The sequence below is a fragment of the Sorex fumeus genome, unplaced genomic scaffold (assembly GCF_029834395.1).
Source record: "Sorex fumeus unplaced genomic scaffold, SorFum_2.1 ptg000055l, whole genome shotgun sequence".
Lineage (NCBI taxonomy): Eukaryota > Metazoa > Chordata > Mammalia > Eulipotyphla > Soricidae > Sorex > Sorex fumeus.
This window is the reverse complement of record NW_026606112.1, coordinates 4476949-4490748: the sequence shown is the minus strand read 5'-3', so window position 1 is coordinate 4490748 and position 13800 is coordinate 4476949. Positions and strand designations below refer to the sequence as shown.

Sequence of the window (13800 nt, the reverse complement as noted above, 5' to 3'; positions counted from 1 at the left end):
AAATGAAGGATATTATATCTATTATATTATAACTAGTAAACTAAAGTCTCACCTTCATTAATAATTGGGTATGTGCAACTAAACTTTCAGTGAGGTTTTACCTCACATGCTTAATATGATTGTCATTGTATCACTGTATCACTGTCATCTCGTTGATCGTCGAATTACTCAAGCAGGCACCAGTAATGTCTCTATTCCTTCCAGCCCTGAGATGTTAGCAGCCTCTTCTTACTCGTCTTTTCCCAACGATTGGAGGCTCAGTTAGGGTCAGGGGAATGAGACCTGTTGTCATTACTGGTTTTGGCATATCAAATATGCCAGAGGGAGCTTGCCAGTCTCTGCCCATGCAGGCGGGATACTCTAGGTAGCTTGCCAGGCTCTCCAAGAGACGTAAATGGATAGGAAGTGTCTTATAATGTGTCGCATTGGCTGCGCAGGACAGAAAGTGTCCTGGAGCATGGCAGTGGTTGGGCAGTGGAGGTCGGCTGCTGGGGCTGGGTCCCTTGGGGTGTGGAGGGCCCTTACCCACCCCACAGCCTGGTGCGGAGTCCAGTGGCAAGTTTCTGGGGGCCTCATTTTATACTCACGTCTGGGAGAAGCATCCATGAGTTCTGGAGGGTGGCCGATGAGAAGATTATGAGGACTCCGAGCCAGGCTGTAGGGCGGGTAAGAGCCCTCCCCACCCCAAGGGACCCAGCCCCAGCAGCCGACCTCCAGTACCCAACCACCACCATGCTCCAGGCTGCTTTCCAGATGCTTAGGCCGAGCCTCACATATGAATGAAGTCCCACGGAACCCAGATAATGCGGAACTTTGTGACCTTGGACTGTGGACTCAACGGGACCCCAGAACAAAGATCCTCTGTCTACTTTCCCCAGTCTTTGCTGACTCCAGGAATCACACCCATAAGCCACACCCTGCCAGCGCCAGATAATCTTCTCATCGGCCACTTAATATGACTAACATTGAAAATACTGACAATATCAAATGCTGATATGGATAATTTATAAATATTCTGTTGTGGAACTGAACATCACTTTGGATCTGGAAAATTTGGAAAAACAAAGTTTGGAGGAGATACATATTTGATGATATCTAGTAAGTAGGACTAGATGTGTGCATTCTTTATAGCCCAGGATTTCCACTGAAGATGAATGTTCACTCAAGGTTTATATACTTGGACATTCTGGAGGAAAAATGGAAGCAACTTAGGAGCCTGTGGAGCATGTGGTGAATATAGCATTTCTGATAGGAAATATAAAGAGATTATAAAATTTGCAGCTAGTCTTGGTATTTATTAATTTTCTTCTGCAACCCTCTAAATAGAAAGATGCATGGCTGGGTATGTGAGAGGTATGCAGTTTTCTGGGAGCCTGAGGAATAGGCCATTAGTCTTAACGCTGAATCACGATCATGACCATCTTGTTATTCATTGATTGCCTCAAGCATGCCCCAGTAACGTCTCCTTCATCCTAGCCCTGAGATTTTTAAGAAAGTGCTATATTCAAGGCTCTTTAGGAGAATGAAACCCATCATTGTTACTGGTATTTGGCATATTGGGTATGCCACGGGGAGTTTGCCAGACTCTGCCATGTGGGCAGGTTACATTCAGTAGCCTGCCAGTTTGTCCAAAGTAGGGATGAGATAACACTGAATATAAGTCCCAAATCCCAGATGCTCCTTTTCCTTTCTTTTCTTTTCTTTTTTCTTTTTTTTCTTTTTGGGTCACACCTGGCAATGCACAGGGGTTACTCCTGGCTCTGCACTCAGGAATTATGCCTGGCAGTGCTCAGGGGACCATATGGGATGCTGAAAATCGAACCCGGTTCGGCCGCGTGCAAGGCAAACGCCCTACCTGCTGCGCTATCTCTCCAGTCCCTCCTTTTCTTTTCTTTTAATTGTATAATTTCTTAGTTTCTCAATTTCTCAAGTTTCTCAATTTCCATAGGCTTCATCCACAAAATAAAAATAATGTAAGGCTGAAGTGAGGTAATCAAGGCTCCTGACTGCTGTACAGATTAAAACAATTTTCTTCTCTCCTAAAACTGGCACAGAGAGAAGGGTGTAAGATTTTTTTCCCCCAAAGAGTCAGTCATAAGATTTTTGAGCAACTGGTATGTAAGTAGAAAAGATTGGAGAGGAAAAAAAGATATTCTCTGCTCCCCCTACCCACACAATTTAAAAATTGAGATGCTGAGAACAGTGATGAAGACTGACTACAGTCCTCTGGGCTAACAGATCAAGATTCCTTCAATTACTCCAGGTAGGAACTGTGGTCCAGTGACTCTAGAAACAAGGAATGGAAGAGTGCCAATGCAATAAATAAATGAGATGAAGCATTAAATAACTCCGCTGCGTGTATGCACGCCAGACAAGAGTGTTTGTTTTACATCTCTTCCGGACTCCCAGGTCATCTGTAATTCCTCTATTCTAGTATGTGTATGGCAAGAAATTGCTTGTGACATTTGTGTCCACTTCTCACTCCACTCTGAATTCTTGAAGAAAATTAAAAGATGAAGTTTTATTTATCTTTGACCCCAAGAGTCAATTAATGTAACTAGCAGAGAAACTTTCAATAGATACTAAATTAATAAAATCAGCTGATGAATGAGGTAGCTCTGCAAGCAAGATTCAGAATTCTGAAACCAAACAAGACCATGAAAACTCACCAAATGGAAAATAATTGGATAGCAAGAAGTTAACCTTTTATCCATAGTCATTTTGTTTTGTTTTGTTCTGCACTCACACACCCACCAACTTCTTCCAAAATCTGTTAGGAAAAGCTAAAGTCTAAGGTGACATTCTTGAGACTTCATGACATTTTCAGTTCAGTGATCTGAAACATGTCCAGCCATTCTCCTATCACACAAAGGGCAAGTCATTACACTTTGGGCTTATTCCTGCTAAGAACAAAATCCATCCTTGGCAACCTATTTTGAGTCAGGAAGAAACATAACTTGTGATGGGGGATACAATTGCCACCCAAATATTGGCTTAGGAGGTTTGTATCTTTGAGTGGAGCCCAGAGCAAGAGGAAGCCCTGACATAGATTCAAGCTGTCACAAAAGACTCAGATCTAACAGTGCTAGAGGTATCTGCTCAAATAAGGACTATCAAGTCACAGAATAGGCTCAGAGATTTCTTGCGGGATTGTCTTCTTCAGAAGAGGAGACCCACTGTTAGAAATGCATTTCTCAATCCATTGTCCAATCCTATCAGAGACTCACAATTCTCCTTTCAATAACTACCTCAATTGTTTTGTTGTTGTTTGTGATGGTGGATTTTTTTTAAATATTGTTATTTTGCTTTTCGGTTTGGGGGCCATACCCAGCTGTTCCAGGGATCACTTCTGGTGGTGGTTGAGGGACCAGAGTGGTGATGGAATAGACACACGCAAGGCAAGTGTCTTTATTCTTGTACTATCTCTTCAACCCCTCTTTGTTTCTTTTTTATACTAAAAATGTTCAGGAAACAATAACCTACGTCACTCTCTTCACTTACTCTTCTTCTGTTCTAATTGAAACTATTTCAAGTGAGGTCTTCTTCCCCAAAATTCCACCAAATTTGCTTTGATGAAGCTCACCATGGACTTCCATGTGCCAGATGCGATGATTAATTTTACAGCTTCTCTATCAGCAGCATCTGACCGAGTGGGCACTCCCTTCTTGAAGCAGTTTCTCCCCTTGCTTCCCTAGAACGTCACTCTCACTTCCTGTCACTCAGTTCCTCCCTATCCTGTGGGCTGGCTCTTCTCATCTTCCCAGCCACTCATGTTGGAGTTCCCAAAGCTCAATCTGGATTGTTTTTCTTCTCTGCCTACTCTTTTCTCCTAGGTGACCTCATTCCACCTCCAGCTTTCATTCCCAAATCTATGCCTGGAGCACTATCCTCTCCAAGGATCTCCAGAATCATTTATCCAAGAGTCTACAGAACCTCTCGAACTAGGAGTCTTATCAAGCAGCTCAGACAACACCAAATTCCAGACTCACTACTTTCTACTTTCCAACCCATCCTCCACCAGCCTTTTCCATCTTAGTAAACAACTCTACCCCTCCAGCTGCTCAGACTCTTGACTCATCCTTTCTTCTTTCTCTCCAACCTCTTATTCTATCCTGCAGAAAGTCTTGCCAGCCTCTCTTTCAAAATATTTAGCATCGGGTAAATCCTTAACCCAAATCAGTACCAGCTCTTGCTTAGATAATTGTATCCTGTTTCCATGCCTCCTGCTTGGCCCTCTTCCATTTATTTCAAAGCAATAACCACAAGGGTCACTTCTACCAAAAACCCTCTAGAAGTTTCCCAGCTACTTCGGAGTAAACTTCGAGATCCTGGCAGTGATCCACAGGGTCCCCCAAGGGGTGTCTCCAATTCCTATCTGCCTTTGCCTCTCCCTCTGCCCCCCACCCCACTATCCCTACTCCTTCTCTGGAACATTCTTTCAGGCCTAGACACTTTCTTCAGTCATCCTCAAGATCCTCCCCTCCACTCCCTTCTGCTCTCACCCCTCCCCTAGATCCACTAATCCATTCCTCTCCCACCCTTTGCACCCCTTGACTTCTCTTAGCAACATCTCACAGTTGACTTACCTGGACGATCTTCCATTTGATTGTCTGCTCTAACCCAGCATGGTGATAAAATTTCTGAGACAGCAAAGCTGGTTTGATTTCTGTGTCACTGACCCTTAGAAAAGTGTCTGGAATATGGTGACTGTCCAAGATAGATTCATAGGGTGCATGAATAAATAATAATAATTACCTTTGCGTAAGCCCAGGGAAGAAGTAGGAAAAGTAGATGAGGAATGATTAATAAGCTCCTAGTAGAGGGCTGTGTAAGACCCAACAAGCAGTTAGTTACAACTGGAAAGCTGTCACTGAGCCTACCAAACATTCGGTTTGATTTGCCCCAGGATTTGCACACTTTATTCCAGACATTTGATATAGATACAGTGCTAGAACAAATGCAGGTGATAACACCCAAATCTATTCAGCATTTATATGGTCCTGTCCACAAAAGAATGGAGCCTGTTCTGGTCTGAAGAACAGCCAGTTTCCCAGAGGCCTGAGTGACACCATCTAGCCCACTTCTGTCAACCCAACTGTTTCCCCGCCCTGGTGGAACACAACCTGAAGTTACACAATTTACAATTCACTGACCTCTGGGGGAAAGAAAAAGCAAGTCACGCCCCAATGAGAGCTGGGAACAAAAGCGCTCCCAGAGCCAGATTCCTTGTTGACACTGGTCTCTGGTTACACCCCAGGCATAAAAAAGGAGGAAATTCCGTCTTCAAAGCCTGGGCTTCCCCCCTTTTGTCTGTCCCAGGTGGAGCCCCTGTCCCTGCCCCCCCTTCTCCATCCCTTCCCCCACCCTATTGAGGTCAAAAGCACAAATGCTGCCCCTGAGGCAGATAATGCACTATAGCTTCAGAAACTCTCCGGTCTGTGCTCCTTGTTGCTCACTTAGGTGCGGGGGGCTGGGGGGTTGGGGTGTGGGGGGGAAGCTCTCCATGAATCCCAGGCCCAAAAATTGCCTTGGTAACTATTTTTCCGTATATCCACTTCTGGCCTCCTTGCAAAACCTCTCTCCACAGAGATGGGCCACAGGTCAACCTCTCACCCGTGAACATCCCCTTCTGTTCCCAGAATTCCAGAAACCTTTCCTCAAATCCTGCTCAGTTTTGTGAATGGTCAGTCTCTGGGGCCAAGGTGGAGGTGATGCAGGCCAGGCCTGGAGGCAGCATCTCCCTGGACCCACATCTGCCATGGTGCATTTCCTGGTCCTTCCAAGGCGTGTTCTCTGGGCCTCGCTGCCTCCACATGAGATTCCCCGGAGTCCTTGGGCAGGGGAAGTCGGAGCAGGCCTCCCCACTCCCACTCCCACAGATCTATGCCACACAATTGCACCAGCTCTTTGTCTTTGTGCTTGTTGGGAAGGTGAGCAAGGTTGGGTCTGCAGTGCTCAGAGCTTACTCCTTGCTCTGTTCTTCAAGAATCACTACTGGAAGAACTTGGGGACCATATGTGGCGCTGGGGATCATACCCAGGTTGACAGCATGCAAGGGAAGCACCCTTCCCAGTGTTCCCTCTCTCAGCCCTTCAGCAATGCTTTTTTTTTTTTTGGCCTGGATTAGCCTGGATTAGTATTCTAACCATTTCCCTGTCCCCAAATACGTCTCCTCAACCCCACTGCATCATCCAGACCAACTACAAATTACGTTCACATACACATACACAGGGAAAAGAATATTAAGGAAAAATCTAGACTTTGCTTCTTTGCAAATACAAGTCAAGGAATTGGTCCAAATTTCCCCTCTCCCTTTTTATTGCCATGGCGGCATTTTGATGGTGGTGCTCTCTCTCCAGGGACCCAACACCACAGCACTCTTTCCTGCAAACCTTTTGCTGCCCTGGTTGCACCTGTGCTCACCCAAGGGGCCCACTCTTTAACGGTGAGGCTAATAGGCGTTCCCACACCTGGCCACTGTGTTCACACCCAGCTGTGATGCCCTAGAGAGCATATGCCCCACGGCAGCAACACTGCAGGGGCCATGGCCAACATGTGTGTGCAGCACCAGGGATCAAACTCCAGGAATTAAGGGGCTGGACCGATAGTGGAGTGGGTAGGGCATTTGCCTTGCATGCAGCTGATCTGGGTTTGATCCCCAACATCCCATATGGTTCCCTGAGCATAGCCAGAAGTAATTCCTGAGTGCAGAGCCAGGAAAGACTCCTGTGCATCACTGGGTGTGACCCAAAAAGCAAAAAAAAAAAAAAAAAAAAAAAACCCAAAAACCTCAAGGGAGTGGCACAGTAGGTGCTTTTTGCAGGTCCTTGAATTTTTTGTTTGTTTGTTTGCTTGTTTGTTTGTAAGCCACACCCAATCATGCACAGGGGTTACTCCTGGCTCTGCACTCAGGAATCACTCCTGGCAGTACTCCGAAGACCATACAGGATGCCGGGGATTGAACCTGAGTTGGCCCTGTGTGAGACAAACACCCTTCCCATTGTACTATCACTCTGGCTCCCTGGACTCTGGGATTTTTTTATGCAAAAATCCAACCCCCATGCCTTGAGGAAGCAGGCAGGCTGGCTCAACACAACCAAGCACTTCTGTAAGAGAGCAGATGCTCAGTGCCAAGAGGTGAAGAGCCTGGATTCTGGCTCTCCTACTCACTACCTACACAATGGCCTGACCTGCTTCGGTTTTTTTCTGGATTAAGATAGAGAAAAGATCTGTCCCAGAGAGTTTATGTGAGACTTACATGAGATACTGCATGCTAAAGTTTGCAGACTCAAAGTTTACAGCAGGAACTCTCAACCAGTGCTTGACATTCTTGTTACTATTTAGTTTTGTGTGTTTTCCCCCCATGTCTAAATTAGTTCCACAGGATCTCATCACCCTATTCCTTCTGACTGCCTGTTTGTCTGGTGCTGGCAAGACACTTCCAACTTGAAGCCTTTCTGGATTGATTTGCAGGATTCTCTTTGGAAAGTCTTTTCCTCTTGAGTCTATCTACATTTGCGTGCCTGGAAACCTCCCTTCCTTCAACATGAATATCTTCAAGGAGACCAGCCTTTATTGCTTGTCTATGAAGGGGAACAGAAGAAGGTCATATGGGGAAGAGGAAAGGTAGGAAAAATTAGCATTGCTTCTGCTCAACTTTAGCTCTCCAAGTCCAGGGATGAGGCTGAGGTAGGTGCATTCTTTGCGCATATGAGACCCTAAGTCTGATATCCAACATCTCAAAACAACAAGATGTGCTCTCCAAACCTTAACAGTAACTTCAGCGTGTAAACAGCAGATAATGACCCACAGAGTCTCTTAAGAAATATATTTAGGGGCTGGAGAGATACTGCATAGGTGAAGCGCTTGACTTGCAGGGCCAACCTGGATTCCATCCCAAGTTCTGCATGTGGTCTCCCCAGCACCTGAGCACAAAGCCACTAGTCAGTCCTGAACACAGCCAGGTGTGGCCCAGAAACACAAAAGAAAACAAGATAGACTTTTAAATGTATAAGAACTCTCCTCTATATCTTATCACCTCTGCCTCCACCTGCTCTTTGTAATTCAGAATCCATTAAAGGAAGGTGCTTTCTAGAGACCACACCCTTTCCTTACATTCTCTCTTTGAATAAGGAAGAGGAAGGGAGGAAGGAAGGAAGGAAGGAAGGAAGGAAGGAAGGAAGGAAGGAAGGAAGGAAGGAAGGAAGGAGAGAACAGAAGTTAAGTTCAATTCCCTAACACCCTAGTTCAATTCCCCAGCAGAGCTGGTATAGAACCCCAGAGCCTATAGCACAGAACCTAAAGTAACCCCTGGACACTATTGGGTATGACTCAACATCCTCCCTCACCCACTCCTCCACACCCCTCCAAAAAGAAAATGAAAATGTTAAGAAATTGCCAACTGCTGGGAATTTGTATATCAGGTCTATTATTCTTTTGTTTATTTTTTGGACAGGGATCCCACTTTGCAGAGCTGGTGGCAAGGAGGGGAGGCAGGATTTCACACCTGAGGCACACCTGCCCTGTCCCAGGCCGAGACTGCTTGACTCTGAAGAGCCTCCTCTGTTAGAAGCCACTTTGCTTTTCTCTAGCATTTGCTGCAGAGGAAAGCATGCAGCGAGCCATATCTGTGTAAGCCTGTACCTCGCAACACACACACACACACACACACACACACACGCACAACATGTGTATGTGCGCGCGCGCACACACACACATTCTTGGCCCAAAAGACCAATTGGAACAGCATAGTCAAGACTATATTGGCTTGTTAGCTTGATCATTATATATATATATTAATATACATATATTATATATATATCTGGAGCGATAGCACAGCGGGTAGGGCGTTTGCCTTACACGCGGCCAACATGGCCAACCCGAGTTCGATTCCTCCGTCCCTCTCGGAGAGCCCGGCAAGCTACCGAGAGTATTCGATATGCCAGACACAGTAACAACAAAGTCTCCAATGGAGACGTTACTGGGCCCGCTCGAGCAAATCGACGATCAACGGGAGGGCCTTTACCTTTACCTTATAGGCTGGAGTGATAGCACAGCGGGTAGGGCGTTTGCCTTGCACGCAGCCAACATGGCCGACCCGAGTTCGATTCCTCCACCCCTCTCGGAGAGCCCGGCAAGCTGCCGAGAGTATTCGATATGCCAGACACAGTAACAACAAAGTCTCCAATGGAGACATTACTGGGCCCGCTCGAGCAAATCGACGATCAACGGGAGGGCCTTTACCTTACCTTACCTTTTAAAGTATTAAATGCTCATGACCAGTGGAAAAAGACCAGTGGAAAAAAAGATTTTTTTTCCCCACATTTCTACCTCCTCCTCCGAACAGCTTTATCAAGTTAAAACTTTGTCCATATCTATCAAAAAGCCAATAGAGCCTAATGGTTTGCCTAAATAATCCACAGTCAATGAGAAAATGCAGCATCTCCTGGATGCTTCTGCATTTCTCAAATAAATAAATACATTTCCTAGGGTCCTTCAATAGTCTCTCTCTCTCTCTCTCTCTCTCTCTCTCTCTCTCTCTCTCTCACACACACACACACACACACACACACACACACACACCAAAGGGAAAAACTGGATTCTGATCCTTTACAGGTGAAATAGAGGATGGAGCGATAGCACAGCGTAGGGTGTTTGCCTTGCACGCAGCCAGCCCAGCCAAGCCGGGTTCGATTCCTCCATCCCTCTCGGCAAGCTACCGAGAGTATCTCACCCACACGGCAAAACAAAGCCTAGCAAACTACCTGTGACATATTCAATATGCCAAACACAGTAACAACAAGTCTCAAAGTGGAAACGTTACTGGGCCCACTCGAGCAAATCGATGAACAACGGGAGGACAGTGTTTGACAGGTGAAATGGAAATAATATGCACTAGCCTTCCCTCCTTAAAACAAGGCCCTGGAGAAATGAAGCCAGGGGTGTGGGAAGATCAGTCTTTAGAGAACCTAAATAAAGACAGAACCCCCATAGATTTGCAGTGTTGGAACTGCCCAGTAGACTCACAGCCCTAGAGTGGCCCCAAAGTACAAGCCTCTCTGAACTGAATACCAGGAACCACAAGGTACAGGTGACAGAAAAGAGGGTCAGTCAGGGAACACGTCAAGAGCAAAGCAAAGCATAATAAAGGGAGCCAAGTGTAAGATCACAGGCAAAACTTGAAAACAGTGAAATAGAGGAGGCGGCAATTTTCATCCGATTTAGGTATAAAAGAATTGCCACGTTTTTCCTTACGAGTTCCTTTAAACAGTGAGTACAAGGTAACTACATAGTCACTGTTCCCTAAGTACACATTTTCATGACAGAATCCATTCTTTAGAAACAAAAATACTTTTGCATTTCATTTAGCGCTCCATTATAATCAGCTATAGCTTCATCAAAACAAAAGCAGATTCATTTTATTTAAAGTATATTATAGAAAGTGGTGTATTTAAAGTCTAAGAATAGATTGAAGTACCCAGAAAAATAACCTAACACTAAACAACACAATCCCGTCTTAAATCAGTTTTGCCTTTTTTAACCTCCAGGTTGATATCTACTGTGCAATGGATTGAGGAAGACAATAAATTTTTTTCAATCTTTGAAATATGCTAAGCATTGCTGAGTCTCATTGGAGACATCTTTAATCCACACCTCTCTTTATTTTTTAATTTTTTTGCTTTTTGGGTCACACCCAGCAATGCATAGGGGTTACTCCTGGCTTTGCACTCAGGAATTACTGTCGGTAATTCATACATCACCGGTGCTGGGTGGTGCTCAGGGGCCCATATGGGATGCTGGGAATCGAGCCTGGGTCGGCCCTACTGCCCTACCTGCTGTGCTATCGCTCCAGCCCCTCACCTATCTTTAATAGGCATTATTATTCTTACTATATAGATGAGGATACTGAAGCTTAGCATTTGTTCTTTCTAGACTTCAAGTGAGTCCTTATCCTTACTGGGTATCACATTGGATACCCAGTGTGTTGGGATCCAATTTTACTATAAGAAAAATTACAGGGAGATATTTATGCATCATAGCTTTTGTATTAAAATTTGAGCTTTAAATTTACAATCAAATTTGCAATACTTTAAAAATATTATCTGCTCTAATTTAAATACATATGTATGCATTTCTTCATTCTTCATTTTTATGCCTTAGTTCTGGAACTGAAAGTGAAAAAAAGAAATACTATTTTAGGCTGTTGTCTGGACCTCCAGCTTTTCTTAGCTTGATATCCACAAACATGTGAGAAATCTCTAAGTCAAACTCAGTTTTGAAAAACAGCCAATCACATCAAAGAAAAATAGCCACTGAAAGATATTTTCTAGAAGACACTATTCATGTATAATTATTTGAGAGAAAACTGAATCTCTTTAAAACAAAACAAAAAAAAATCTAATTAGAAAAACGGCTTCAATAAAGTCTTAAAAATCTAATCAGAAAAACTGCAGAAATAGTGCTTTTCTTGCCCTACCTAAGATCATATTGCAATTTAACCTGCTTTTAAACAAACAAAAATTTTTAAACATTTTCTATCCTTTAAGCAAATGCTCTTTTCTTGGTTAAATGACAATGCTTGAGAAACGCCTACCACAGAAGTATAAGAAGCCCCGTTGGCAACATGCCAGGAGAAATCCACCCAACATAATGTGTTCCAGAAAAAGCTCAATAGTTTTCTGGTGAACCTGCTGGCTTGGTATACACTTGCACAGGATCTGGAAAGAACAAAAGAAAAACCGAGGGACATTTTCCTTTCTATTAGTCTGGTGAAGTGGTCCTCCGCTCCTTGTGTGTGTGTGTGGAGGTGGGGGAGGATGGACGCATGTATGGCTAACTTTTAAAACCTCCCCCTGGGGCTGATGTCAACTTGTCAACTTTGTTTTACTACCCTTGAAACCCTACCTTCAAGTATGATGGTACTGTTTGTCCTTCCTGCCAATAAAATGAACATTAGCATGAGGGTTGCTTTGGACTGTACTTGTTTAATTAATGTTGAATTCATTCAAATGACCACGGTGGGGGATTAGGGGGGTGTCATCAAGAGAACACTTTAGATCATCCATAAACTCTCAAAATAGTATTAAGAAGGAGACTAGAGGGACTAACCTTTTCAAAATGTTTCCAACGTGTGCTCATAATTGGCTAAAGTTATTCACATCTCTAGATATTTATGCAAGAATCTCACCCAAATGCAAAAGTAAAGATTTGTAAAAAAAAAAAAAAAAAGTAAACCCAGTCCCCTTTTCTAAAGTGAAAGAGGGGCACATTTTAATATTTTATACCTCTGGGCAACGTTTTCTTTGGATGAATAGTGCCTTCTTTAAAAATCACACAGGCTGGGATTTTTTTTAAATTTCACAGGTCCATGAATGTTGGAGACTTTTGGCCTCAGTTCCCGCCTGGCCTGAGGCTTGGGGGGAGGCTGGGTGGGGCTGGGCCGGCCCAGGGCGTGGACTGGAAGCTTGACTGACCTTAAATGCCCCGCAGGCAGGCGGGGCGGTGGTTGGAAACGTACAATTGTCTCCATGTGATGTTCTAGCACAGCTGCTGGGTAGAAACAGCCCCGCTCTGCAGGAGACACCGAGGCCAAGCCTGGGGAGAACTGAGGCACCAGAACTTGGGCCTGGCTGTGCTCAGGACTTAACTCCCTGCTCTGCTCTCCCGGGTCACTTTGGACGGGACTCAGGGGACTGTAGGAAGTGCCAGGAATCCCATCTGGGTTGACCTTGTGTTAGGCAAATCCCTTACCCAATGCACTACCACTCTGGCTGTGGGTTGTTTTTCATAAATTGGGGTCAAGAGTCCCCAAGGCTCCTGGGGAACTTTGGGAGTCACACCTGGCGATTTTCCGGATGGTGGGTGCTGCTCGGGCCCTGTGGTCCCAGGGACACCACCAGGCCACTCCTGGTGCCCTGGGCCTATAGAGCCATACCCAGCCATGTTCAAGGACAGTATGGTGCCAGGGATCGAATTGGGATTGGCTCACTGCAAGGCATGTGCCTTGATGCCTTGACTCTCTTTGGCCCTAACCTGTAGGCTTTGGGGGAACTCCCAGTGATGCGTCTCTGGGAGAGGAGCGGGGCTTCTCATGGAACTTAAAGGCTCCGTGTAAATCCTTACCATGTACTGTCCAAATGCAACCTCTCGCCCTTCAAATGAGCACAGCAGAGCACTCTCTTTCACTTCCTGCACATCCTTAAAAAGACACACACACACACACACACACACACATATCCAGGCCACATGATGCTAATTTTGTTATTTTAAACCTGTTTAGCACAGGGTGATGTATGTCCTAAACATTGCCTATTCATTCAACAATACTTTTGAAAAATTGTTCCTCTTCCATCGTTGTGGTAATGACTAGAGGTGCGTGCACATGAGGCTTGGGACCACACAGGGCTGCCCCCTTTAGTGGTGGAGCTTGAGCACATTCAGGGGACAGAACTCTCTCCACTCAGCGCCTGGCAGTGATGCCCACATGTCACATACTGGGTGGTGGTGTCGTGGACACCAGCTGAGGCTCTAGGAGCATGCATTCAGCACACGTGGGGCAGTGCTAGGGGTAGAACTCACAGCCTCGCGCTGGCAAAGCAGGTGCTATGCCTCTGGGCCGTGCCTGGCCTCATAGCAATCATTGGGAGACCAGCAATCATGTGGTTACATAAAAATGCCTTTCCTTTTGGCAACAGAGTAGGAGTCCATCATTTGAAACTGCCATTTATTTAACCGCTTGTTGCCCTGTTGAGGGACATTTCGCATCGGGTGTGTCGGTGTCTGGAAGGTGTGATGTGCCCT

At 45.2% G+C, this 13800-nt stretch overlaps 1 long non-coding RNA gene across 1 annotated transcript; it reads right to left on the bottom strand.

Annotated features, from left to right (window-relative positions):
* Nucleotides 1-10392: 10392 nt before the first annotated feature.
* LOC130033938 (uncharacterized) lies at nucleotides 10393-10968 on the bottom strand. The gene is made up of 2 exons (XR_008794028.1): nucleotides 10861-10968; nucleotides 10393-10653 (listed from the first exon to the last, which is right to left on the bottom strand). It is a non-coding gene; the product is annotated as an uncharacterized LOC130033938 (long non-coding RNA).
* Nucleotides 10969-13800: the final 2832 nt, after the last annotated feature.